The sequence below is a fragment of the Macaca fascicularis genome, chromosome 3 (assembly GCF_037993035.2).
Source record: "Macaca fascicularis isolate 582-1 chromosome 3, T2T-MFA8v1.1".
In the NCBI taxonomy this organism is placed as follows: Eukaryota; Metazoa; Chordata; class Mammalia; order Primates; family Cercopithecidae; genus Macaca; species Macaca fascicularis.
This window is the reverse complement of record NC_088377.1, coordinates 92,618,183-92,642,605: the sequence shown is the minus strand read 5'-3', so window position 1 is coordinate 92,642,605 and position 24,423 is coordinate 92,618,183. Positions and strand designations below refer to the sequence as shown.

General features: G+C 38.7%; 1 protein-coding gene across 26 annotated transcripts in view; it reads left to right on the top strand.

Annotated features, from left to right (window-relative positions):
• Positions 1–24,423, top strand: part of GPR141 (G protein-coupled receptor 141) — a 64,836-nt gene that overhangs the window by 5,741 nt on the left and 34,672 nt on the right. For 6 of the 26 annotated variants that reach the window (XM_005549776.5, XM_005549775.5, XM_005549773.5 and 3 more), the window contains exon 2: positions 17,201–17,295. The exons of 4 other annotated variants lie outside the window; for them this stretch is intronic. The gene's annotated coding sequence lies outside the window, so the exon portion shown is untranslated. Of the gene's footprint in view, positions 1–7,514; positions 7,665–15,184; positions 15,305–17,200; positions 17,296–21,448; positions 21,548–24,423 lie in introns of all 26 variants that reach the window. 16 more of the 26 variants (XM_065542117.2, XM_065542116.2, XM_065542108.2 and 13 more) reach the window with 8 other exon arrangements.

The window sequence follows — 24,423 nt, the reverse complement described above, 5'->3', positions numbered from 1 at the left end:
TTCTAGTTTATTTGCATAGAGGTGTTTATAGTATTCTCTGATGGTAGTTTGTATTTCTGTGGGGTGGGTGGTGATATCCCCTTTATCATTTTTTATTGCATCTCTTTGATTCTTCTCTCTTTTCTTCTTTATCAGTCTTGCTAGCAGTCTATCAATTTTGTTGATCTTTTCAAAAAACCAGCTCCTGGATTCACTGGTTTTTTGGAGGGTTTTTTGTGTCTCTATCTCCTTCTGTTCTGGTCTGATCTTGGTTATTTCTTGCCTTCTCCTAGGTTTTGAATGTGTTTGCTCTTACTTCTCTAGTTCTTTTAATTGTGATGTTAGGGTGTCAATTTTAGATCTTTCCTGCTTTCTCCTGTGGGCATTTAGTGCTATAAATTTCCCTCTACACACTGCTTTAAATGTGTCTCAGAGATTCTGGTATGTTGTATCTTTGTTCTCATTGGTTTCAAAGAACATCTTTATTTCTGCCTTCATTTCATTATGTACCCAGTAGTCATTCAGGAGCAGGTTGTTCAGTTTCCATGTAGTTGAGCAGTTTTGATTGAGTTTCTTAGTCCTGAGTTCTAGTTTGATTGCACTGTGGTCTGAGAGACAGTTTGTTATAATTTCTGTTCTTTTGCATTTGCTGAGGAGTGCTTTACTTCCAACTATGTGGTCAAGTTTGGAATAAGTGTGATGTGGTGCTGAGAAGAATGTATATTCTGTTGATTTGGGGTGGAGAGTTCTGTCAATGTCTATTAGGTCTGCTTGGTGCAGAGTTGAGTTCAATTTCTGGATATCCTTATTAACTTTCTGTCTCATTGATCTGTCTAATGTTGACAGTGGGATGTTAAAGTCTCCCATTATTATTGTATGGGAGTCTAAGTGTCTTTGTAAGTCTCTAAGGACTTGCTTTATGAATCTGGGTGCTCCTGTATTGGGTGCATATATATTTAGGATAGTGAGTTCTTCCTAATGAATTGATCCCTTTACCATTATGTAATGGCCTTCTTTGTCTCTTTTGATCTTTGATGGTTTAAAGTCTGTTTTATCAGAGACTAGGATTGCAACTCCTGCTTTTTTTGGTTTTCCATTTGCTTGGTAGATCTTCCTCCATCCCTTTATATTGAGCCTATGTGTGTCTTTGCATGTGAGATGGGTCTCCTGAATACAGCAGACTGATGGGTCTTGACTCTTTATCCAATTTGCCAGTGTGTGTCTTTTAATTGGACCATTTAGTCCATTTACATTTAAGGTTAATATTGTTATGTGTGAACTTGATCCTGTCATTATGATGTTAGCTGGTTATTTTGCTGGCTAGTTGATGCAGTTTCTTCCTAGCATCGATGAACTTTACATTTTGACATGTTTTTGCAATGGCTGGTACCTGTTGTTCCTTTCCATGTTTAGTGCTTCCTTCAGGATCTCTTGTAGGGCAGGCCTGGTGGTGACAAAATCTCTAAGCATTTGCTTGTCTGTAAAGGATTTTATTTCTCCTTCCCTTATGAAACTTAGTTTGGCTAGATATGAAATTCTGGGTTGAAAATTCTTTTCTTTAAGAATGTTGAATATTGGCCCCCACTCTCTTCTGCCTTGTAGAATTTCTCCCGAGAGATCTGCTGTTAGTCTGATGGACTTCCCTTTGTGTGTAACCCGACCTTTCTCTCTGGCTGCCCTTAAGATTTTTTCCTTCATTTCAACTTTGGTGAATCTGACAATTATGTGTCTTGGAGTTGCTCTTCTCGAGGAGTATCTTTGTGGCATTCCCTGTATTTCCTGAATTTGAATGTTGACCTGCCTTACTAGGTTGGGGAAGTTCTCCTGGATGATACCCTGCAGAGTGTTTTCCAACTTGGTTCCATTTTCCCTGTCACTTTCAGGCACACCAATCAGATGTAGATTTGGTCTTTTCACATAATCCCATATTTCTTGGACGCTTTCTTCATTTCTTTTTACTCTTTTTTCTCTATACTTCTCTTCTCACTTCATTTCATTCATTTGATCTTCAGTCGCTGATAGTCTTTCTTCCAGTTGATCGAGTCGGTTACTGAAGCTTGTGCATTTGTCACGTAGTTCTTGTGTTATGGTTTTCATCTCTGTCAGTTCTTTTAAGGACTTCTCTACATTGGTTATTCTAGTTAGCCATTCGTCAAATCTGTTTTCAAGGTTTTTAGTTTGTTTGCACTGGTTACGTAGTTCCTCCTTTAGCTCTGAGAAGTTTGATCGACTGAAGCCTTCTTCTCTCGACTCTTCAAAGTCATTTTCCGTCCAGCTTTGTTCCATTGCTGGTGATGAGCTGCATTCCTTTGGAGGAGGGGATGCGCTCTGATTTTTTGAATTTCCAGCTTTTCTGCACTGCTTTTTCCCCATCTTTGTGGTTTTATCTGCCTTTGGTCTTTGATGATGGTGATGTACTGATGGGGTTTTGGTGTGGGTGTCCTTTCTGTTTGTTAGTTTTCCTTCTAACAGTCAGGATCCTCAGCTGTAGGTCTGTTGGAGTTTGCTTGAGGTCCACTCCAGACCCTGTTTGCCTGGGTATCAGCAGCAGAGTCTGCAGAAGATAGAATATTGCTGAACAGCGAGTGTTGCTGTCTGATTCTTGCTCTGGAAGCTTCGTCTCAGGGGTGTACCCCACCATGTGAGGTGTGAGGTGTGAGGTGTCGGTCTGCACCTAGTGGGGGATGTCTCCCAGTTAGGCTACTCAGGGGTCAGGGACCCACTTGAGCAGGCAGTATGTCCATTCTTAGATCTCAACCTTTGTGCTGGGAGATCCACTGCTCTCTTCAAAGCTGTCAGACAGGGGCATTTACCTCTGCCGAGGTTTCTGCTGCTTTTTGTTTAGCTATGCCCTGTCCCCAGAGAAGGAGTCTACAGAGGCAGGCTGGCCTCCTTGAACTGTGGTGGGCTCCACCCAATTCGAGCTTCCCAGGGGCTTTGTTTACCTACTTAAGCCTCAGCAATGGCGGGTGCCCCTCCCCCAGCCTCGCTGCTGCCTTGCTGTTAGATCTCAGACTGCTATGCTAGCAATGAGGGAGGCTCTGTGGGTGTGGGACCCTCTGGGCCAGGTGTGGGATATAATCTCCTGGTGTGCCATTTGCTAAGACCCTTGGTAAAGCACAGTATGAGGGTGGGAGTTACCCTATTTTCCAGGTGTTGTGTGTCTCAATTTCCTTTGGCTGGGAAAAGGAATTCCCTTCCCCCTTGTGCTTCCCAGGGGAGGTGATGCCTCGCCCTGCTTCAGCTCTCGCTGGTCGGGCTGCATGTGTGGACCAGCACCAACTGTCCAACACACCCCAGTGAGATGAACCCGGTACCTCAGTTGAAAATGCAGAAATCACCTGTCTTCTGTGTCACTCACCCTGGGAGCTGGAGGCTGAGGCTGTTCCTATTTGGCCATCTTGGGCACGCCCCCAGCAAAGTGTTTTCAAAGCTACTTCATGCATTATACCAAAGTATTTTCCAAAAATTGTTATTGTCCCATCTTATTTTGAATGACAATGTTATTATTCATGACAATCATAATCAAACTTAATCTAAGCATAGTCTGTTTCTTAAAAACATAATTTGCTTAAGGTCAGGAACTATGCCTTTGCTACCTTTATATTTTAGAACAGTGTTTGACCCCTAGTAAGTACTCAGCATCTTTGGAATGGTTATATGAGTGAATAAGTGAATGAAATGATGAAGGTATTATCATGGAGATTATGTACCATAGATACTGAAGGCTTGGAACTCCAGATGGTCTCAAAGCGGTAGTTGCTAAGTCCAAAGATGGCTTCTCTTTTCAAATTTGGAGGTAACTGTGATTTCAAAATAACTGGCCAACTCAATATTGCAGTTCCTGATGATTAAATCACTTTTTAAAAAGAGTGAAATTTGTGAAATTTAATTAACATAGGAGAGAGAAATACTTCTTACAAGGTTGCTAGTAACCTACTCTCTGGGATGGCATGAGTGGAGAGTGAAATTTTGTTAATGAAAAGCATTGCCATCAGCATCTGAGCCCTTTGTGTCCTGAGACTGGGTAGAAGATATTATCAGCTGGAGCATCATGCATAAATGGTAGCTCTTCTGGGAAATCCAAAAGTCAAGTCTGGTAGAACTTAGGGCACTACTCTGCTCCCTGATAAAAAAGTTCAGACTGCGCTCCACTGCCTGCCCAATTGATGATGTCAGTCAGTGCACTGTTTCCTGAGAATTTTCTACAGCTACCTGGGGCAGGGGAATAACTTGTGATCAATCAAATCATAGCTCTGTTCACACTCCAGGAACAATTCCACTAAAAGAAATCCAATCTATAATAACTAGTATATGATTCACTCACTTCTCAGGGAAATATAAGATTTAAAATTTTAAGAAATGGTAATGAAAAACCTGAGTAGCTTTGTATATAGTTGGTATCATGCCTGAGACATCCTTATTCAAAAAAGTGCCTCTCACCTCTGCTCTTGTCATCCCCTCATCTCGGAAGCTGTTAGGAAATAGCAATGTAGTCTTTGCTTTGGGATACAATTATACAGTGAACCTGTGCAGAATCACTCTATATTAAATAGCACCATTTTCTTCACACATTTAGCAGTTTTACCGAGGACATATTTCCGGATCTCCTTAAGGATTGAGATTAGTCCCAGATGTAATCCAAAGACCAGAACCTTCATGAATGGGAGCTCGAATATGTCTTATGATCCAAGGTCTCACTTGGGTGTGGCAGGAAGCTTAGTCCCCTCTCTGAGGATTTCTGAGACTCCCTGGGCAGTGCTTGCATGTTCTACAAATCCAAGACTGGTAGCACCCACTCCTCTCACTTCAACTGCTGCCCCGAGCTCTATTTTCAGATGACCTCTGCACTTCTCTGGAAGGCTTTACTCCAAAAAGTGGTCAAGACCCCTTTCATTTCCTCTCAAAGACAAGTAAACTTACATCTGTGGCAAACCTATTTTGGGGGCAAAATAGGTTTTTCTTAAAGGACCAGATAGTAAATATTTTAGATTTTGTGAGCCAAACAACCTAGGTTGCAACGATACAACTTATAGTTGTAGTGTGAATGCAGCCACAGACATAAATAAATAAGTGTGGCTGTGATCAGATAAAAACTGTATTTACAAAAATGAGTGGCCAGCTCACGGGATGTAGTTTGCTGGCCCATGAACTATATTGAATGCTTGGTGTCAACTTTAAAAAATTACAATGTAGTAGGCCAGACGCGGTGGCTTATGCCTGTAATCCCAGTATTTTAGGAGGTGGTTGAATCATCTGAGGTCAGGAGTTCGAGAACAGCCTGGCCAACATGGTGAAATCCTGTCTCTACTAAAAATACAAAAATTAGCCGGGCATGGTGGTACACCTGAGGTCAGGAGTTCGAGATCAGCCTTGCCAACATGGTGAAACCTCGTCTCTACTAAAAATATAAAAATTAGCCGAGCATGGTGGTACACACCTGTAATCCCAGCTACTCAGGAGGCTGAGGTAGGAGAATCACTTGAACCCAGGAGGCAGAGGTTGTGGTGAGCCAAGATTGCGCCACTGCACTCCAGCCTGGGCAACAAGAGTGAAACTCCGTCTCAGAAAAAAAAAAAATTACAATGTAGTAAAAAGATATACAAAATTCACAGTTAGAGAATGCCTTCCAGAAGTATTAGCACTTCCCTTCCTGGAGGTGCCCATCACTCATTTTAGCCCTGGCCTGAGGCGGTGCTACTGAGACCCACTCATCCTTCCTGGCCAGAAGTCCTCTCTCCTCCTTGCCTTCACTTCCACAAGTTCAGGTTCTTCTCCCCGTATGTTAAGCCCCAGCTAGGGATGTGAAAAACAAGTTCATGCCATAATCATCTGACAAGAGGAAGGCCCATTGAACAGAAATGTGGTCCATGGAGGTCGGAAGCATCTCTGAAACTACCAGTAGCGCTTATCTCCCATTCATGCCACTAAACGGCTTATCAGAATTTTCCTTTCTTGACTAAAGGGAGAGTCTGCTGTAAAGACAATTCCTTTTCCCTTTCTTTTGTGGTAAAGTATATAAAATTTACCATTTTAAATATTTTACCATATAGCTTAGTGGCTTAAATACATTCAGTTTGTTGTGCAACCAGGACTATAATTCATTTCCAGAAGTTTTTCATCATCCCAGACTAAAACTCTTTACTCATTAAACAGTTAATCCTCATTCTTTCCTTCTCTCAGGCCCCTGGTAATCTTATGAAGGTATGTTGAAATTTATCAAATGCTTTTTCTGCATCTATTGAGATGATCACATGGTTTTTGTCCTTCATTCTGTTGATCTGATATATCACATTTGTCTATTTGTATATGTCAAACTATCCTTCTATCCTTAGGATAAATCCCTTTTGGTCATGGTGAATAATCTTTTTAATGTGCTGCCAGATTCCGTTTACTAGTATTTTGTTGAGGATTTTTGCATCTGTGCTCATCAGGGATATAGGCCTATAGTTTTCTTTTTTGGTTGTATCCTTGTCTGGTTTTGGAATCAGGTTAATGCTGGCCTTGAGGAATGAGTTTAAAAGAATTTTCTCCCCTTAAATTTTCTGGAAGAGTTTGAAAAGAAATAGTATTAGTTATTTTCTAAATGTTTGGTAGGATTCAGCAGCAAAGTCTTGAGGTCTTGGGCTTTTCTTTGATGGAAGACTTTTTAAAAATTATGGATTCAGTTTTATTATTAATAATTGGTCTATTCAGAGTTTCTGTTTCTTCTTGAGTCAGTCTTGGTAGGGTATACGTATCCATGAATTTATCCATTTTTGCTAGGTTTTCCATCTTGTTGGTGTACAGTTGTTCATGGTAGTCTTCAGTGATTCTTTTTTTATTTTAAATTTCTGTGCTATTAATTGTACAGTCTCTTCTCCTTTCTGATTTTATTTATTTGGGTATTTTCTCTTTTATTCTTGGTTAGTTTAGGTAATCATTTGTCAGTTTCATTTATATTTTCAAACAGATAAGTTTTTATTTCATTTCTCTTTTGTATTTTGTTTTCAGTTTCAATTTCATTTATTTCTGCTCTAATCGTTATTATTTATTTCCTTCTACTAATTTGGGGTTTGTTTTGTTTTTGTTTTTCTAGTCCCTAGTGATACAGTGTTACATTGTTTATTTGAAATCTTTCTACTTTTCTGATGTAGCCATTATTGTTATAAACTTATCTCTTAATACTGCTTCTGCTGTACTCCATACATTTTGGAATTTAGGTTTCTATTTTAATTTATTTCAAGACATTTTAAAATATCCTTCTTAATTTCTTCATGACCAATTGGTCATTCAGGAGCATTTTTTTTTTTTAATTTCCATGCATTTTTACAGTTTTGACCGTTTCTCTTGTAATATACTTTGGATGTCCCCTCTGAATCTCATGTTGAGATGTAAATCCTAGTGTTAGAGGTGAGACCTGGTGGGAGGTGTTTGAGTCATGGGAGCAGATCTCTCACGGCTTGGTGCTGTCCACCTGGTAGTGAGAGAGTTTTCACAGGATCCACCCATTTAAGTGTGTAGCACTTCACCCATCCTTTCTCCTGTTTTTACAGTGTGATGTGCCTGCTCCCACTTCACCTTCCACAATGAGTAAAATCTTCCTGATGGCTCCCCAAAAGCAGATACTGGCACTGTGCTTCCTGTACAGCCTGCAGAGCCATGAGCCAAAGAAACCTCTTTTCTTATAAATTACCAAGTCTCAGGTATTTTTTATAGCAATACAAGAACAGCCTAATACACTCTTGTTATTTATTTCTAGATTATTTCATCGTGGTAAGAAAATATATTTGATATTATTTCAGTTCTTTTAAATGTGTTGAGGATTGTTTTGTGGCCTAACATGTAACCTGTCCTGAAGAATGTTTCATGTGTTGATGAAAAAAAAAAAAAAAAGTATTCTGTAGCTGCTAGATGAAATGTTCTGTAAATATCAGTTAGGTCTATTTCATCCAAAGTGCAGCTTAAATCCAAATTTCTTTGTTTATTTTCTCTCTATATCATCTGCCCATGCTGAGAACAAAGTGTTGAAGTCTCCTGTGATTACTGTTATTGTAGTCTATCTCTCCCTTTAGATTCGATAACGTTTGTTTTATGTATCTATGTGCTCTGGTGTTGGGGCATACATATTTACAATTGGCATGTTCTCTTTATGAATTGATCCTTTTTATCATTATAGGATGACCTTGTTTGTATCTTTTTAGAGGTTTGATTAAAATCTCTTTTATCTTCGTAAGTATAGTTACTCCTGCTCAATTTTGGTTTCTCTTTACATGGAATGTCTTTTTCCATCTCTTTACTTCTAGTCTATCTGTACTATTATAGGTGAAGTAAGTTTATTGTGAACAGAATATAGTTGGGTCTTTTTTTTCACCTAGTTATCCAGTCTGTATCTTTTTTTTGTTGTTGTTGTTGCTGTTGTGTTTTTTTTTGTTGTTGTTTTGCTTTGTTTTTTTGAGATGGAGTCTCACTCTGTCACCCAGGCTGGAGTGCCGTGGCGCCATCTTGGCTCACTGCAACCTCTGCCTCCCTGGTTCAAGTCAGTCTATATCTTTTAAGTGGAGAATTTAATCCATTTACATTCAAGGTTATTATTTATAGGTGAAGACTTACTCCTGTTATTTCGTTAATTGTTTTCTTGTAGTTTTGTATATTCTTTGTTCTTTTCTTCCTCTCTTATTGTTTATTATTGTGGTTTAATGATTTTCTGTAATATAAAGTTTGATTATTTTCTGTTTCTCCTTTGTGTATCTGCTCTACCAGTTAGTTTTATACTTTTGCATGTTTTCATGATGATTGTCGTTTTGCTTCTAGATGTAGGACTCCCTTGAGTATGTTTTGGTAAGGCTGGTGAGTGGTAATAAATTCCCTTAGTTTTTGTTTGTCTGGGAAAGATGTTTTTATCTCTCATTTCTGAAAGATACCTTTTCTGGGTGTAGTCTCGAGTGGAGTATTTTTTTCCCCCTTTAACATTTTGAATATATCATCCCATTCTCTCTTGGCCTGTTAGCTTTCTCTTAAGAAATGTGCTGTTAATCTAATGGGGATTCCCTTAGAGTGACTTTATATTTTTTATTGCTGTTTTAAGAATTCTCACTGTCTTTGATTTTTTTTTTTTTTTTTTTTTTTTTTTGGTGGGCTGAATTGCATGCTGTTTTTCTTTCTTTTCTTTTTTTAATTACATCTTAAGTTCTGGGATACATGTGCAGAACATGCAGGTTTGTTACATAGGTATACACGTGCCATGGTGGTTTGCTGCACCCATCAACCCATTATGTACATTAGGTATTTCTCCTAATGCTATCCCTCCCCCAGCTCCCCATCCCCCAACAGCCCTCAGTGTGTGATGTTCCCCTCCCTGTGTCCATGTGTTCTCGTTGTTCAACTCCCACTTATGAGTGAGAACGTGCAGTGTTTGGTTTTGTGTTCCTGTGTTAGTTTGCTGAGAATGATGGCTTCCAGCTTCATCCATGTCCCTGCAAAAAACATGAACTCCTCCTTTTTTATGGCTGCATAGTATTCCATGGTGTATATGTGCCACATTTTCTTTATCCATTCTACCATTTATGGGCATTTGGGTTGGATCTAAGTCTTTGCTATTGTGAATAGTGCTGCAATAAATATGCGTGTGCATGTGTCTTTATAGTAGAATGACTTATAATCCTTTGGGTGTATACCCAGTAATAAGATTGCTGAGTCAAATGGTATTTCTGGTTCTAGATCCTTGAGGAATCACCATACTGTCTTCTACAATGATTGAAATAATTTACACTCCTACCAACAGTGTAAAAGCGTACCTATTTCTCACCATCCTCTCCAGCATCTGTTGTTTCCTGGCTTTCTAATGATCACTATTCTAACTGGCGTGGGATGGTATCTCATTATGGTTTTGATTTGCATTTCTCTAATGACCCATGATGATGAGCTTTTTTTCATATGTTTGTTGGCCACATAAATGTCTTCTTTTGAGAAGTGTCTGTTCGTATCCTTTGCCCACTTTTTGATGGGGTTGTCTTTTTCTTGTAAATTTGTTTGAGTTCCTTGTAGATTCTGGATATAAGCCCTTTGTCAGATGGATAGATTGCAAAATTATTATTATTTTTTTATTTTTTTTATTCATTTTTTGCTGTGCAGAAGCTCTTTAGTTTAATTAGATCCCATTTGTCAATTCTGGCTTTTGTTGCCATTGCTTTTGGTGTTTAGTCATGAAGCCTTTGCCCACGCCTATGTCCTGAATGGTATTGCCTAGGTTTTCTTCTAGGGTTTTTATGGTTTTAGGTTTTACATTTATGTCTTCAATCTGTCTTATACAAAAGTTAATTTTTGTATAAGGTGTAAGGAAGGGGTCCAGTTTCAGTTTTCTGCATATGGCTAGCCAGTTTTCCCTACACCATTTATTAAATAGGGAATCCTTTCCTCATTGCTTGTTTTTGTTAGGTTTGTCAAAGATCAGATGGTTGTAGATGTGTGGCATTATTTCTGAGGCCTCTGTTCTGTTCCATTGGTCTATATATCTGTTTTGGTACCAGTACCATGCTGTTTTGGTTACTGTAGCCTTGTAGTATAGTTTGAAGTCAGGTAGCTTGATGCCGCCACCTTTGTTCTTTTTGCTTATGATTGTCTTAGCTATATGGTCTAGAGGAGTCAGGTATGGCTGTATTTCTGTAAACTGAGCCAATAGGCCTCAGTGGCAACTTGGGACAAAGGGGATGAAGCACCTCCTAGTGGTGAGTCTAGACCCTGGGATGGTGGGGCTTAGCAGCATCCCAGACTCTGTGAGAGCAGGTACAGTGGCAGCAAGTATCCCAGAATGGTGGGGCACAGCTGTTAGGGCCCTGTGGGAGCATGAAGCAGCACACCAATGACTCTACTTCCTCAGAAGAGAGGTATCTCAGTAGTTCAAACTCTAGCGGGCTAGTCCAACTCCAGGGAAGCAGAATACTAGAGTTATTTTGCCTGTAGGATGGGGTGTCTCAGCTGTTTTTCTTGGATATAGGGTATCTTGTCAATTCAGCCTTAGATGTGCAGCTTCTTAGCTTGAAGTCTGTAAAGACACGGAGTTCCCAAGGGCAATGTGCCACTTCAGCCAGTCCTGGAGGGCAAGACTGGTCTAGATGACCCAGGCACCATTTCCTTGGGATATAGGACACTGTTTCGGCTTAGGTACTGCAGTGTATGACCACTTCAGACAGTCAAGGCACCATTTCCTGGGAGGCAGGTTGTTGCTTCGATTTAGACTTTGGTGAGGTATGACTACCCTGGGCAGCCAAGGCACTATTTTCCTGGGATGTCTGGCATTGTTTCAGCTCTGAAACCTGTGTCAGGGCCCAGTAGTAATCAGAAGGGATGAGAGGCAGTGTGCAACTTCAGTATTGGTTCTGTGGGACAGGTGCAGCAGCGACTGGGAGGGGTTTTGGAGCAGCTCTGCCAGGGCACTTTTTCCTTGGGAGGCAGTGCACAGCCTTGGCTTAGGCCCCTCAGGGCAGGGTGCAGCAGCAACCGGGAGAAGTAGATTAAGCAACTCCACCAAGGCGCCATTTCCTCAGGAAAGATTGTGCAACTTGAGCTCAGGCCCCGGGGGGCAGGGTGCAGCAACAACTGGAGAGGTAGATGGAGCTGTTCTGCTGAAGAACTGTTTTCCTAGCAGGGAGCATGCAGCTCCAGCTCAGGCCCTGTCTTAGTCCATTTGTGTTGCAGTGAAGGAATATTGAGGCTGGGTAGTTTATAAAGAAGATTGGTTTATTTAGCTCATGGTTCTGCAGCCTGTACAAGAAACATGGCAGATGTGCAGATCACATGGCAAGAGAGGAAGCAAGAGAGATGGGGAAGGTGCCAGGCTCTTTTTAACAACCAACTCTCAGGGAAATTCTCATGGGAATTAATAGAGCAAGAATTCACTTATTATCATGAGGACAGCACCAAGCCATTCATGAGGGATCCACCCCCATAAACTTAGCACTTCCTGTTTGGCCTGGATTCCAACATTGGGGATCAAATTTCAACATTAGGCTTAGAGGGTCAAGTATCCAAACTACAGCTCTACCCTAAGGGTAGAGCTCAGTGACTGGGAAGGGTAGATAAAGGAATTCCGCTAAGGCACCATTTTCCCAGCGGGCAGTGTGCAGCGTCAGCTTAGGGCCCTGAAGGCAGGGCACAGCCAGTACTGCGAGATGTATATGGAGCTGTTCTGCCAAAGCAAGGTGTCCCCAGCGGGGATTGCACAGCTTCAGCTTTAGCTCCAGACGAGGGGGCAGAAGGAGGAGCAGGTAGAGTGGTTTACAGTCACTTGGCCTCCAGGGAAGGGTGTAACAGTTGCTCACAGCTCAGCTTGTGGATATCAGGCCACAGAATGGGGGTGGTTCCATGGCAGCTTAACTTCAGGGATGAAGGGGCCCCCATAGCTCCATGCCCCTGGAGCAAGACACACTCTAACATAGTTCCAGTTCCGAAATGGCATAACAGTAGCCATGCAGGCCACTGGGGGTGGGACACTGTGTCCACTCCTTTGCTAGGAGCACAGCTGTGTGGACTCCAGGCAGCTCCCTCAGCTCGACTTAATGCCTGTGAGGACAGTAGAGACCCACTGGCAAGGTCTGTAGATGTTCAAAGTGTGGATGAGGTAGGCTAGGGTTCTCTTGCTCACCTTTCTGACAATGGGAGAAATTCCTCCTCGCTCCCAGCTGATCCTGGCTGGCGGATGGAATGTAGGAGTCCCTGTGTTTCCTTCTGTTCTCTATGTGGGTATCCTAAGTTTCTGTGTTCATTCAGGTTTCTGTTACTTCTTTAAGGAACTCTGCCACTCTGCTCTAGCTATTTTTATTAAAATGTAGTTATGTATTCATTGTTTTGTCTGTCTTTGTGGTGAGGACATGTGCTAGGGGCTTCTAGTTAGCCATCTTTCTGTCACTCAGCTATCCTTTCTCTTTAAACACTTCCATAGTGTTTGAATTAAAAAATGTACATTGACAAGCCAACATGTCATGTTGTCACTGTGTGGCGGTTATCCCCTGGTTATCTCTATTCTACTTTCAGTCTCTATAAATTTGACAATTTTAGGTCCCTTGTATAAGTGAAAGCATATAGTATTTGTTCTTTTGCTTAAACATAAATTCTTGCATCTGTTCTTGGAGTCACAGGAAAAAATAAGTTACCCATATACCTTGGCCTCCAGCCACCTCTGGTTTGAAAGTACAGACAATCCCCCATTTAAACAATGATTGACTTATAAGTTTGCAATTTATAATAGTGTGAAAGCAATACTCACTCAGTAGAAAACAGACTCTGAATCTTGACTTTTGCTTAAAAATCATTTATAATAATGTTATTATAAAATAGCTTTGTGTTAGATGGTTTTGCCCAACTGTAGGCTAATGTAAGTGTTCTAAGCATGTTTAAAGTAGTTGAGGTTAAGCTATGATGTTTGGTAGGTTACATATGTTAAATACACTTTCAACTTAATGGTATTTTCAACTTACAGTGAGTTTATAAAGACAAAACCCCGTTGAAAATTGAGGAGCATCCATATTGGAATCTTGTCTAAGAGTACCCTGCTATGTGCTTTTCATGCATTACTTCCCACTATCCTCCACCTGTTGCTCCTGAAAACATATATTGTCTGTTCCCTTCTTTGGAATGTTATGATCTATGCCTGGCATTCAACCACCTCATTTTCCTAAGTGCAACTTGTCATTCGACCCAGTACAAGGACCACTGATGTGCACATATGGAATAATTCTCATTTCTCTATGTCATTTAGTATAATGGCACTCATATAACACATCATATGCTGCCTTACAAAGATAATTTTAGTTTAGGTTTAATCTTATTATTTGGTTGTAATCTCCTTGTAGAACAGGATCCAGTCTTTATGCTATGTGATGGCCTTGCTTAGAGATTTAGATATGAGATGCAATAATTTTTTAAGAAGTTAAACAATTGTCACATTAATTTGATGCCTACTCTCTCTCTCCTCTCCCAGTCACCCTTCATACTCATTTCAGATGCAGTAAATTTGACACAAACATATATAGGCTTCCTTAATTGAGTTTTCTGGAAAAAATTTTAATAGTAAAATAGAAATTATTTTACCTAATTTACTCTTTATAATACCATAGATAGAGAGTGAGAGAGAGAAATTTAAAGAGGGAAATTCAAAGATATTTTTATAACCCATGCATTCCAGGAGGCTATAATTAGTTAGAAGGACACAATTTATATATGTAAAACTAATGCCAAGATCAGAAGACTTTCTGAAATTCTATACTTGTAAAATGCTTTATGATTTATAAAGAGGAGGTAGAAGTAATAATTCTTATTTTACTGTTTTTTCCCCAGATATTTAATTAGGAGAAATTACAAGTTAAGTGTCAAATTTTCTTCACGGGAACAGATCTAAAACAGGCCAATTTGGAGACATTTGCAGAAAAACAGAGTGATTAGATAATCTTTGTTAGCATAAATGGAAAAAGAACATTGAGTACATATCACTAACCAAATGACTGAGTGGGTAGTTAGTTTTGTAGCTAGTTTTCTAGAATATGTCCTAATACCATTAAAGTTTATTTTAAAAACTTTAAAGCCTTATAATGCAAATGGAAAAGTCAAGGCTCAAGGTCACCTAGCCAGTCAGGAGAGTGAATTTTGACTTCAAGCTCTAAGTGTGTCTCAGCAGCCTCCATGCTCAGGCATGAGTTATGGATGTGGACCCTGAACGCTGAGGTGGTTTAGGAAGGAGGGAGGTCAGTGAAGGTGGAGAGATCAGAAGGTTGACTCTTCACTGAGTCTCAGTGTACAGATGGCATTTGGATAAACAACAAAGAAATTGACACTCAGGCACATTAAGGCAGTGATTCTCAAAGGCGGTTTGTTTCAGAATCACCTGAACCACTTATCAGCACCAGTTTCAAGGTCTCTCCACAAATTCTAATCCAGTGGTCTGAGAAGAGGCTCTGGGCACCAGGGATTTGATTCATCTCTTTAGGTGATTATGAAGGCTAGAGGTTAGGAGCCCGGTTATCTCTCATCTTGTATCCTAATCTTGTATAGTAAGTGCCAATACCAAGGACATAACTAACAGCTGCTCTGAGGGCTTAAGTTTAAGAGAGGGAGGAATATTCAGAGACAACCTGTGCATCCTGGCCACCATGCCTGGCAGCATGGGATACATACAGGAGGTTTATGCCACAGGGGGATATACAGGCTAGTAATTTTATTCCTTATTTCCTAGATTTTCTTTATAAAAACAGTGATGATTCTGTCTGCTATTGTGTACTTTAAAGAAACAAGCTAATCTGCCATATTCCAGATGCATGGCCTTGGTCAGCTTCAACAAGCCTCAGATTCTTGTGTAAGTAAAAGGAGGAGAGTGATATCTAACTCAAATGAAAATTGTGAGGATCAAAAGTAATAATGTGTGAAAAATGCCTAGGACAGAGTATTATTCAAAATTATTACCCTTCTTCCCCACTACCACCATTGTACAGTTTTTAGTTTTTATAACATCTATAAATGAAACCAAACTATCCTATCTCACTATTCCATCAATCAGCGACTTTCAGCCAAAGGCCACGAGAACGTGTGGGTAGGGCCTATGACTCATTGTAGGGAGGGGAAACACACCCCATGGGGAATCTTGGGGCAACTCAGCAAGAGAGTGTTAGAAACAATCTATGGAAGGATTTGGGTTTTGGTTGGGTGATTAGGGAATGTGGGGATTTGCTATGTATTGGATGCTGTTTGCTGTCAGAAGGCAGGGACAAATTTATGGTTACGTAAAGAAATGTCAGTCACTAATTTTAACCAGAAAAGGGGGTGTTTGGTATTTTATGAGTGGCCCAATGACCTTGTTTTTGTCTGTGCTTAGACAAAAGTGTGCAGTAGACTTGTTTTGTACCACTTTGTCATGGCCTTAGAGTGATCTTACTTGAGCTGCTCTCTTTTTTTCTTTCTCACATCTGAAATAAAAGAGAATGTAGGAGCAAAGCTGATATATATTTGAATTGTGGAAGGTGGAGAAGTGTTGAGACGCTGAACATTTGTTGAGCAGTTTCTGTATCCTACGTCAAGATAAACTTCGATCCTTCTGAGAATCTCACATGTATATTATCTACATTAGGTGGGATTTGAAGCCAGATCTATCTGACTTTTAACCACCAAAACTCCCAGTCTGGTGTGCTGTCACCTTATTGAGCTGTGCTTTGGGCACCATTAGAGCATGCGAATGAATTCCTGCCTGTCTGTTGAAATGGCCTGCCTTTGACTTTACTTACAATAGAAAACATACTTTGATCTAGAATCAGGGATTGGCAATTTTTTTCCTATGAAGAATCAGATAGTAAATATTTTTGGTTCTGTGGGCCATAAAGTTTCTAGTAGGACTACCCAACTGGCAATGTAGTGAAAGAGTGGCCATAGATCATATGTAAACAAATAGGTGTAGTTATGCTCCAATAAAACTTTATTTATAAAATCAGGTGGCAGGTGGAATTGGGCCCTTTGGCTTTAGTTTGCAAACTTTTTATCTAGATGATAAGTAAACAAAGATCCCAAATGAACTTGGGTTTTTAAAAATGTGTTTAACACATTTCAAGTTGCTTTGAATAAGTAAATATGTGTAATAAATATAAAATAAATATGAACAAATAGACGCTTTGTGAGGTTTTGGTTTTTCAGGGATTTATTAATTTATTTATAATTTTTAAAAATGCTTATTTCCAAACACAATAGAGAATCAGCATGGTGCCTCATGCCATTTGCTTTTTCCATCTGTATAGTGACAACCAGATCTTGTGAGGCCAAAGTGTTTATTGAATAGTTTTTCTGTCCTTCAGTCTATCAGGCACCATGCTTGGCCCTTCCTTTCATTATTCCTTAAAGGATAACTCTTGTTTGCTAAACTGAGGCTCAGAGATGCTGAACAATTTGTCCTTGGTCATCCAGATATTGTGGTAGAACTAGTGCTGAAACTCACACTTTTTCCACTATACCCTATCCCTCAATTTTTATAAATTATTCAATTGGTGCTCTGGGGCATAAGATCTTTGGATCATCTTCTGAATCATCAAACTAAAATGATGTGATCAGATTGAATTTAGTGCAGAGTGTATTTTGTTACATTTAAATTTTTTGAAAACTTAGAATTAAAGGCTAAATGTGGAAATTAGAATTCAGTACCATAGTGTTGGAGGGCATTGCATATTGAGCCTCAGCATGCTAATTTCCTTTTTATATATTCCTCTTTCAGCAAAGCGTAGCATAATAACGCCACCTGAAAACCAAGATCATCTACCACCACCATGTCAGATTGTCTCCACTGTAGCTTGACGGTAGAAAGATGAGGTAAGGCATATCATGAGAGAGATTTACTCTAAACCTCTCCTACCACATGCTATGCCACTGATCTCAGTCAAAAGGAATTTTCAACTAAAATCTCCTATTCTCTGAATATAGAAAACAAATACAAACATGTATAGGTAACATGTAACGGTACAGGTACCTTCTTATGATTTTATGTTTATAGTCAAAAAACACACAATGATATTTTTCATGCAAATTAATTAAAACAATCTCCTAGTCATATAATGTTTACATTCATTTATACCATATACCCAGCTTCTACATATTTCTGTGGATAAATATGAAAGATATCCCAAAAATATCACAAGTATATTATATATGTAAGATGAAATTTGAAGCCAGATCTTCAAATCTTCAAAACTTTAATATTGCCACTAAACAATATTCTCTTTTAGAAGAGTCTAACCTATATTTTTCTCCTACCACCAGCCTGGTAAACTCACCTGCCCCAGGAAATGGTGTCTGATTCACCTGAGTGTGGATGCTTTATTCTTCCAGTCTAGACAGAATTTGCATCCTTAGCTTATGCTGAAAAGTGAGCATATACCCCTTGTGCATGGAACTATGTCATTGTGGTAGGACATTGTTATAGTGAATTTGCAAACCTTGAGACAATACATCTTACGATTCATCGTGATTTGGCAAAGAAAATTCTTCCAAATGCTTCAAATGGAATGTAGAAGAAAATGTATGATTATTTTTCCTAAGTCTCTTTCTTTCTCCAGTACCTCACTGTATATTCATTTATGAAAATAGTAATAACTATTAATAAAAGGAAATATAAATCATAATAGATAAATGGTCATCCATATATTTCTCACTTCAATGTTCGAGTGGGTTGTTGGGAGAGGAATGGAGGGAGACTTGCTTCATGACCCAAGGAAAGGCCTTTGAGAAGCACCACTAGATCTCAGCTCAATTCTGTCCTCCGTTCTATTTCACTTCCTATGCAGACTTGCCAGATTTAGAAAATGAAAACATAGGACTCCCAGTAAAATTTGAATTTCAGATAAATGGTAAATATTTTTTTAGTACAACTTTGTTCCAAATATTGCATGGGGTACTTATACAAAATAATCATTCGTTGTTTGCCCGAATTTCAAATTTAACTGAGTATCCTGCATTTTATCTGTCAACCCTACACACAAATACTTAAGGCTCTGAGTTTTCATGTGGAGAGTTTTCTCGTTCAACAGAATTGGATTTAATTTTCTGCACAACCACACATAAGCCTTTAGAAAAGTTGCTTATCCTGGAGCTAATAATTCATATTGTGGAGTTGTCATGAGGATTAAATGGAGAGAATGCAAATAAATCTCCTAGGTTCAGGTTAGGATTCAGCAGCTGCTCAAAAAACATTAGGTAAATGTTTATTTTCTTTTTGCCTCTCAAACTTACTTCAGTGCTTTCCTAACCTTTCTGAGAAGAATAAGGAGCTCCTCCCTTTTCCCTTTTAACAGGCTGTACTTATTTCTGTTGCAGCAACCTACATGGTTTAAGGCTTGTTTCGTAATAATGACATAGACATATCAATTTCTTTCTTGTTTGGTTTGTGTTTGTCAGACATAACTTTATAAGATTTTTTTTCTTTCAAAACTTTCCAAGTCATCTTATTTAAAACATGTCTAAATAATGGCCTTCTAAAGCAATTTTTAGACACAAAGTCTGATTTTAAAAATCTTATTTTTAACTGTAGAGTTTGGTACACAAGTTATCTATTGATAATATGTACATCTATTTCTGCCTTTTAATTTTTTGTTTATTATTTGTCTATATTTTTGTAGGTTTTATATTTTCTCCTTGCTTCCTCTCTTTTCCCTCCTTTCCTCCCTCCTTCCCTTCTTTTTTTATTCCTTCCTCTCCTTCCTTCATTTCTTTCTTCTTAAGTAAGCTTTTTTCTTCTTTACTTCATTTTTTACCTTTACTAGTTCAGAAGATATACACTCTATTTTTACTATTTTATTGCTGTCAAATACAAATTTTCACATTAATTTAAGAAAACTGAAGTTAAATAATCTTACTTTCTTCTCAAACAATACATGTCTCAGAACACATAGACAGAAAATACCCCCGAAGTCATATAATATTGTTGCCTGGTATTTTAGTATTTTCTTATATTTTAAACTGATAAATTAGATATTATTGATTCATACAAAATATGTTTACCCATATATTTACAGTGTTTTGGAGTATAACATTTCTTCGTTTGTTATTTGATTTTCCTTCTTGTATAACTTTCATTCTTTTTCAAATGTGTCCTCCATGTGTACCTTTAGTAAGGGTAAACTGGTAGTATTATCTTTCAATTTTCATTTGTATAAAAGGTCTTTATTTTGCTCACATTCTTGAAACAATTTTACTGGGTTCACATTGTAGGTTGATTATTATTTTCACTCATTTTTTAAAGATAATAGTTAACTGTCTTCCTGCTTCCACTGCCACTTTTAAGAAGCCACTTGACTGTGTAGAGGATTTTTTTCAGTGGTCTGTCTTCTCTAACTGGCTGCCTTTAATATCAGCTTCTTTTTCCTTAGTATTATGTGGTTTCACTATGCTGTGTCTAAGTATGATTTCTTTTTATTCACCCTGCTTAAAAACTTTTGACCTTACTGAATCTGATGATTGATGTTTTTCATCAACTCTGGAAATTTCTCAGCTATTATCTCTCGAAAAAATTGCCTTTACTTTGCTCTCTTTATCTTCTACTCTGGAACAAATTTAACCTCCATGTGACTTCCTTTTTGTAATTTTCAATTTTCTTACAGGAACATAGCATAGTTGCTAAGAAACAGAACTGAGTCCAAACTCTCTAGGCTGAAATGATGCCTTTAACTCTTAGTAGGCATATAAATTTGAGCAAGTTTCTTAAGCTTTCTGTGCCTCGGTTCACTCAGTTCTAAAGTGGAGGAAGCAATAGTATCTACTTCATAGGATTGTTGTAAGGATTGCAAGATGAAATATGTGTAAAGTGCTAAGAAGCTTGAACAGTGTGCTCTTATTTAGTTTTTGTGTTGCACTCTGAGCAATTGTTTTCATGTCTATTATATGGTTCACCAATTTTTATTTTCTCTTTCTAGTTCTATTAGTATATTTTTCACTTTCAAAAATACAATTTTCCAAAAGTAACTTTTTGGTTATTTTTCAAAATGCCTATTCATTTTTGAAGATCATTTCCTTTTAATATATTACATTATTTTATATATGTATATTTACATTGACATTTGCTTTTGCCAGTTACCTTCTGCCAGATACCCAGAAACTCTGGGCCATTTCAAACTAAATTTTCAACATGGGATTTTTTGAGACCCAGTGATAGTATAGATTCCTTTGTCCAAACTCTGACAAGGCGGTCTTATGATTATGAATTTTTGTGGGGAGAATATATTTTTTCTTTTCCACCCAAAGCTAAAACTAGGACAAGTAAGTAGACTGTGTCTTTCGCTGGAGTGGATTTTTTTCCCGAGTGTTTTCCTTGTCTTAGGTTGTAGCTTTGTGTGTGTATTAGTCTGTTCTCATACTGCTATGAAGAAATACCCAAGACTGGTTAATTTATAAAGGAAAGAAGTTTAATTGACTCACAGTTCCGCATGGCTGGGGAGGCCTCAGGAGACTTACAATCGTGGCGGAAGGCATCTCTTCACAGGGTGGCAGGAGAGAGAATGAGGACCCAGTAGGGGAAATGCCAGTTGCTTATAAAACCATCAGATCTTGTGAGAACTCACTCACTATCATGGGAACAGCATGGGGGAAATCGCCCCCATGATTCAATTACCTCCCACTGAGTTCCTCCCATGACACATGGGGATTGTGGGGATTACAGTTCAAGATGAGAGTTGAATGGGGACACAGCTAAACCATATTAGTGTGGTTGAGTCCAATCTGACTTTACACTTTATATGGGGCCCAGGCTTTGTCCCTGTTGTCCTGTGTATATGGGTCTGTTAACAGGAAAGATCTAAGTCTCCAGCATTGATGAATAACCTCAGAGCTGCCTCTGCTTTTAGTACTCACTTACTAGCTTACCGTTCTTGATTTATGTATTACTAAATTATTCTTTTCTACTAAGACTTTATACTTATTTTAACTCATCCATGAATTTTTAAAAGATGTTTAAAAATTATTTTTGGCATTTTAGGGTACTTTCCACTGTGAACTGAGGTCAACACTTACTGACTCTGCCTCAAATTCCACATCAGAGTTATTGCTGTATTCTCAGTGACAAGCCCAATACTTGGTATGCAATAGCCACTCTAATAATACTTATTAAATGAATAATTATATGTATAGTTGAATGTAACCCTGGTATTATTTAGATATTTCTCTAAAAACCCAAGGAAAGCTTATTTTGACATTGAAGACAATTAAAATATGTTAAATTTAAAACATTCTATTAAAACTCTGAAGAGAATACAGGCCTCAATCTGCAACTTTAGGAATTTTTATTGACTTCAGATGGGCAGTCCACAATTCAGGTGTTTGCTCTTTTGAAGAATATTTTTCCATAGAAAATAATACTCTAAATGTTGGTTTGATCACCAGACTAAATGGTAAAACCTATATCGCTGATAAATTATTTACATCACAGCATAAATCCATCTAAAGAATGTATTCTCCATTTATAATATTATTTCTATGACCACAGTAGAGAAAGGAAATGCTGGGGACTGCGATATATCAGTTGGATTCTGGCTTAGGCTAGTTGTCTGAAGGAAAGTATGTCTGCAAATCTAGGGTTTTTACATTGGAAATTGCTTGCTGGCCTCTTCTCAATATGTTGAGAAAACATATTGAGGGCAAGAAATAAAGTGAGTTCTGTGACTTGGTAAACCTGATTTGAAGTGACAATGAGATGGGGGTCTGAGAGAAAAGATACCAAAGCCTGAGGTTGAAAATTCAAATTTGCAATTGAGAAAATGGTTTTCATCCTGGGATGCCCATTGAAAATATCTGGAGAGCAATAAAAAATATAGACACCTATATGGTATTCCCAGAAGTGAGAACCACGTGTCACTATTTTGCAAAAGCTTCCCAGGCAATTCTATAGTGCAGCCAGAGTTGGTGCATCAATCTGGATGTCATGAGAAAACTGAAACCACTCCAGGTATTTCAAACAGGAAAGAGGTCTAGTGTAGGGAATCAGAGGCTGCAACAGCATTGAAAGGGCTGAGAGAGAAAAGAGACGAGAAAAAGCTGCTGCTCCTGTTCCAGAAATCAGGAAATGCAAGAATCTCTAGAAACTACCACTAAAGAGGGCAGCTGCTTTGCTCCAATGTGGGTGGTTTAGAAGAAGCCCGAGACCCACTGGTGAACTACAGGTCTCCTTTCTCCAGAAGCTCTCGGGCCTGCATAGTGTTTACACACATACACAAATAATGGCTTCTCTTTAGTTCTCCCTGCAGCTGTCACAGTATCAGCTCTTATTATTCATGGCGTCTAACACTAACCTTTATGGCCAGGGACTCTACGGATGCATAGAAGGGACAAGATGGTGCAAGTCTGTCAATAGATTGAGAAATACTTGGAGAGCATTTAAAAACCAGATTAAGAACCATTGGTTTGGGATAGATGAACTTCCAAAATTCAGAGCACTTATGTACTCTGTTGTATTAGTAAATTTTAAACAGCAAAATATTTGTAAAAGCATTTATCTAGATTCAAGAAGAAGGCTTGAGGTTTAACATTCCCAGTGAAGAGAACTTTTTTCAACCCTCCAGATTTCTGTAAGTACCAGGAGGAAGTGGAACTATCTCCCCCGACTCCCTACCAGAGTTCCTTCCACTCTTCTGGCAGCATTAAAGAATTCACAAATCAGCGGCAAAAATAATTTTTAAGAGGATTCTAGCCAAACAAATTAAAGGCCACACTTGGCAGAGGCTCAGCTGAACCTGGTACTCAAATGGAGAGGTTTCCTGATGGGTGTCATGAAAATGTGACTATACAAAAGGAAAATGTGTTGATACCAAAGTTCACATCCTTTGTTCTCCATACCATTGCCTCTCTATATGCAAGTGACAGTGTGAATTTTGTAGGACGCTTTTTCACATACATTTTCTTTTCATATAAATCGTAATGATTGACTAGAGACCCTTACAAATAGCCTGGTCATGGACAAAGGAAAAGAAGAGCTGCCCCTTCTTAAGTCGGTGGTTTTCCCTCTTCTCCCTCCTGAGAGCAACCACCCACCCACCTGGTATGTTTTCTTCTGTTCCACTCCCACTGCCCCTTCCTCTTTCCCTTTCCCTCCAGTGCTTCCCTGACCCTCTTCTCCTTCCCTTTACCTCCTTCCTGTTAAAAAGTGTGTGGTGGTGGAGCCAAACAGAGCTGTGGTCAGAGCCTTTGGGATTCCTCACGGGCAGGGTAACCTCAGGTACTGTGCCCATGAGAAAAAAGTCACCCTAGAGGCAGCCATCTCTATCCTGAACCTCCCAGAACTTCTACATGATAATAGAGTGTTTACTTCTTGACAAGACAATTCTAAGTATTTTAAAATTTAGTGCTGAGAATGGTGATTTGAATGTAGTTTGTACCTTACAAGTAGATAACGTTATTACCATTATCCCCATTTTATCAATGTAGGCTTAGAGAGGTCAAATACCTTGCTCAATTTCAGATAGCTAATATTCAAATCAAGTGGTATATATCCCACTGTACTTTGAGCTTCCCTGATTATAACATTTTTATGACTCTAGTTGTGGCATTATAATTTATGAAGGTCATTGATGAACTACAGTGTCCAAATATCCTGGCCCTCTGAGGAAGGTATTGAAACCATACTATCTTTATCACTCTCATCAACAATAAGCATTTATCAAATGTACTCTCTATGCCAAGTCTTATGATGTGTTTTATATAGATTATTCACATGCTTGTAAAAACAGTACAAAAACTTTATGAAACAGGTAACATTATAATCATCCCAATTTACAGATATGGAAAATAAATTATGGAGATATTAAGTAAATTGCCCAAGATGGCCCAGCTAGTAAATAATAAAGGCAAGATTTTAGACTAGAAATGCTGGCAGATTTTAGAGCCAACGCTTATGATCATATACTACACTGGAAACTTTAGTTACTTGCCTGAAAAAGAAAGGATGACAGGACACAGAGG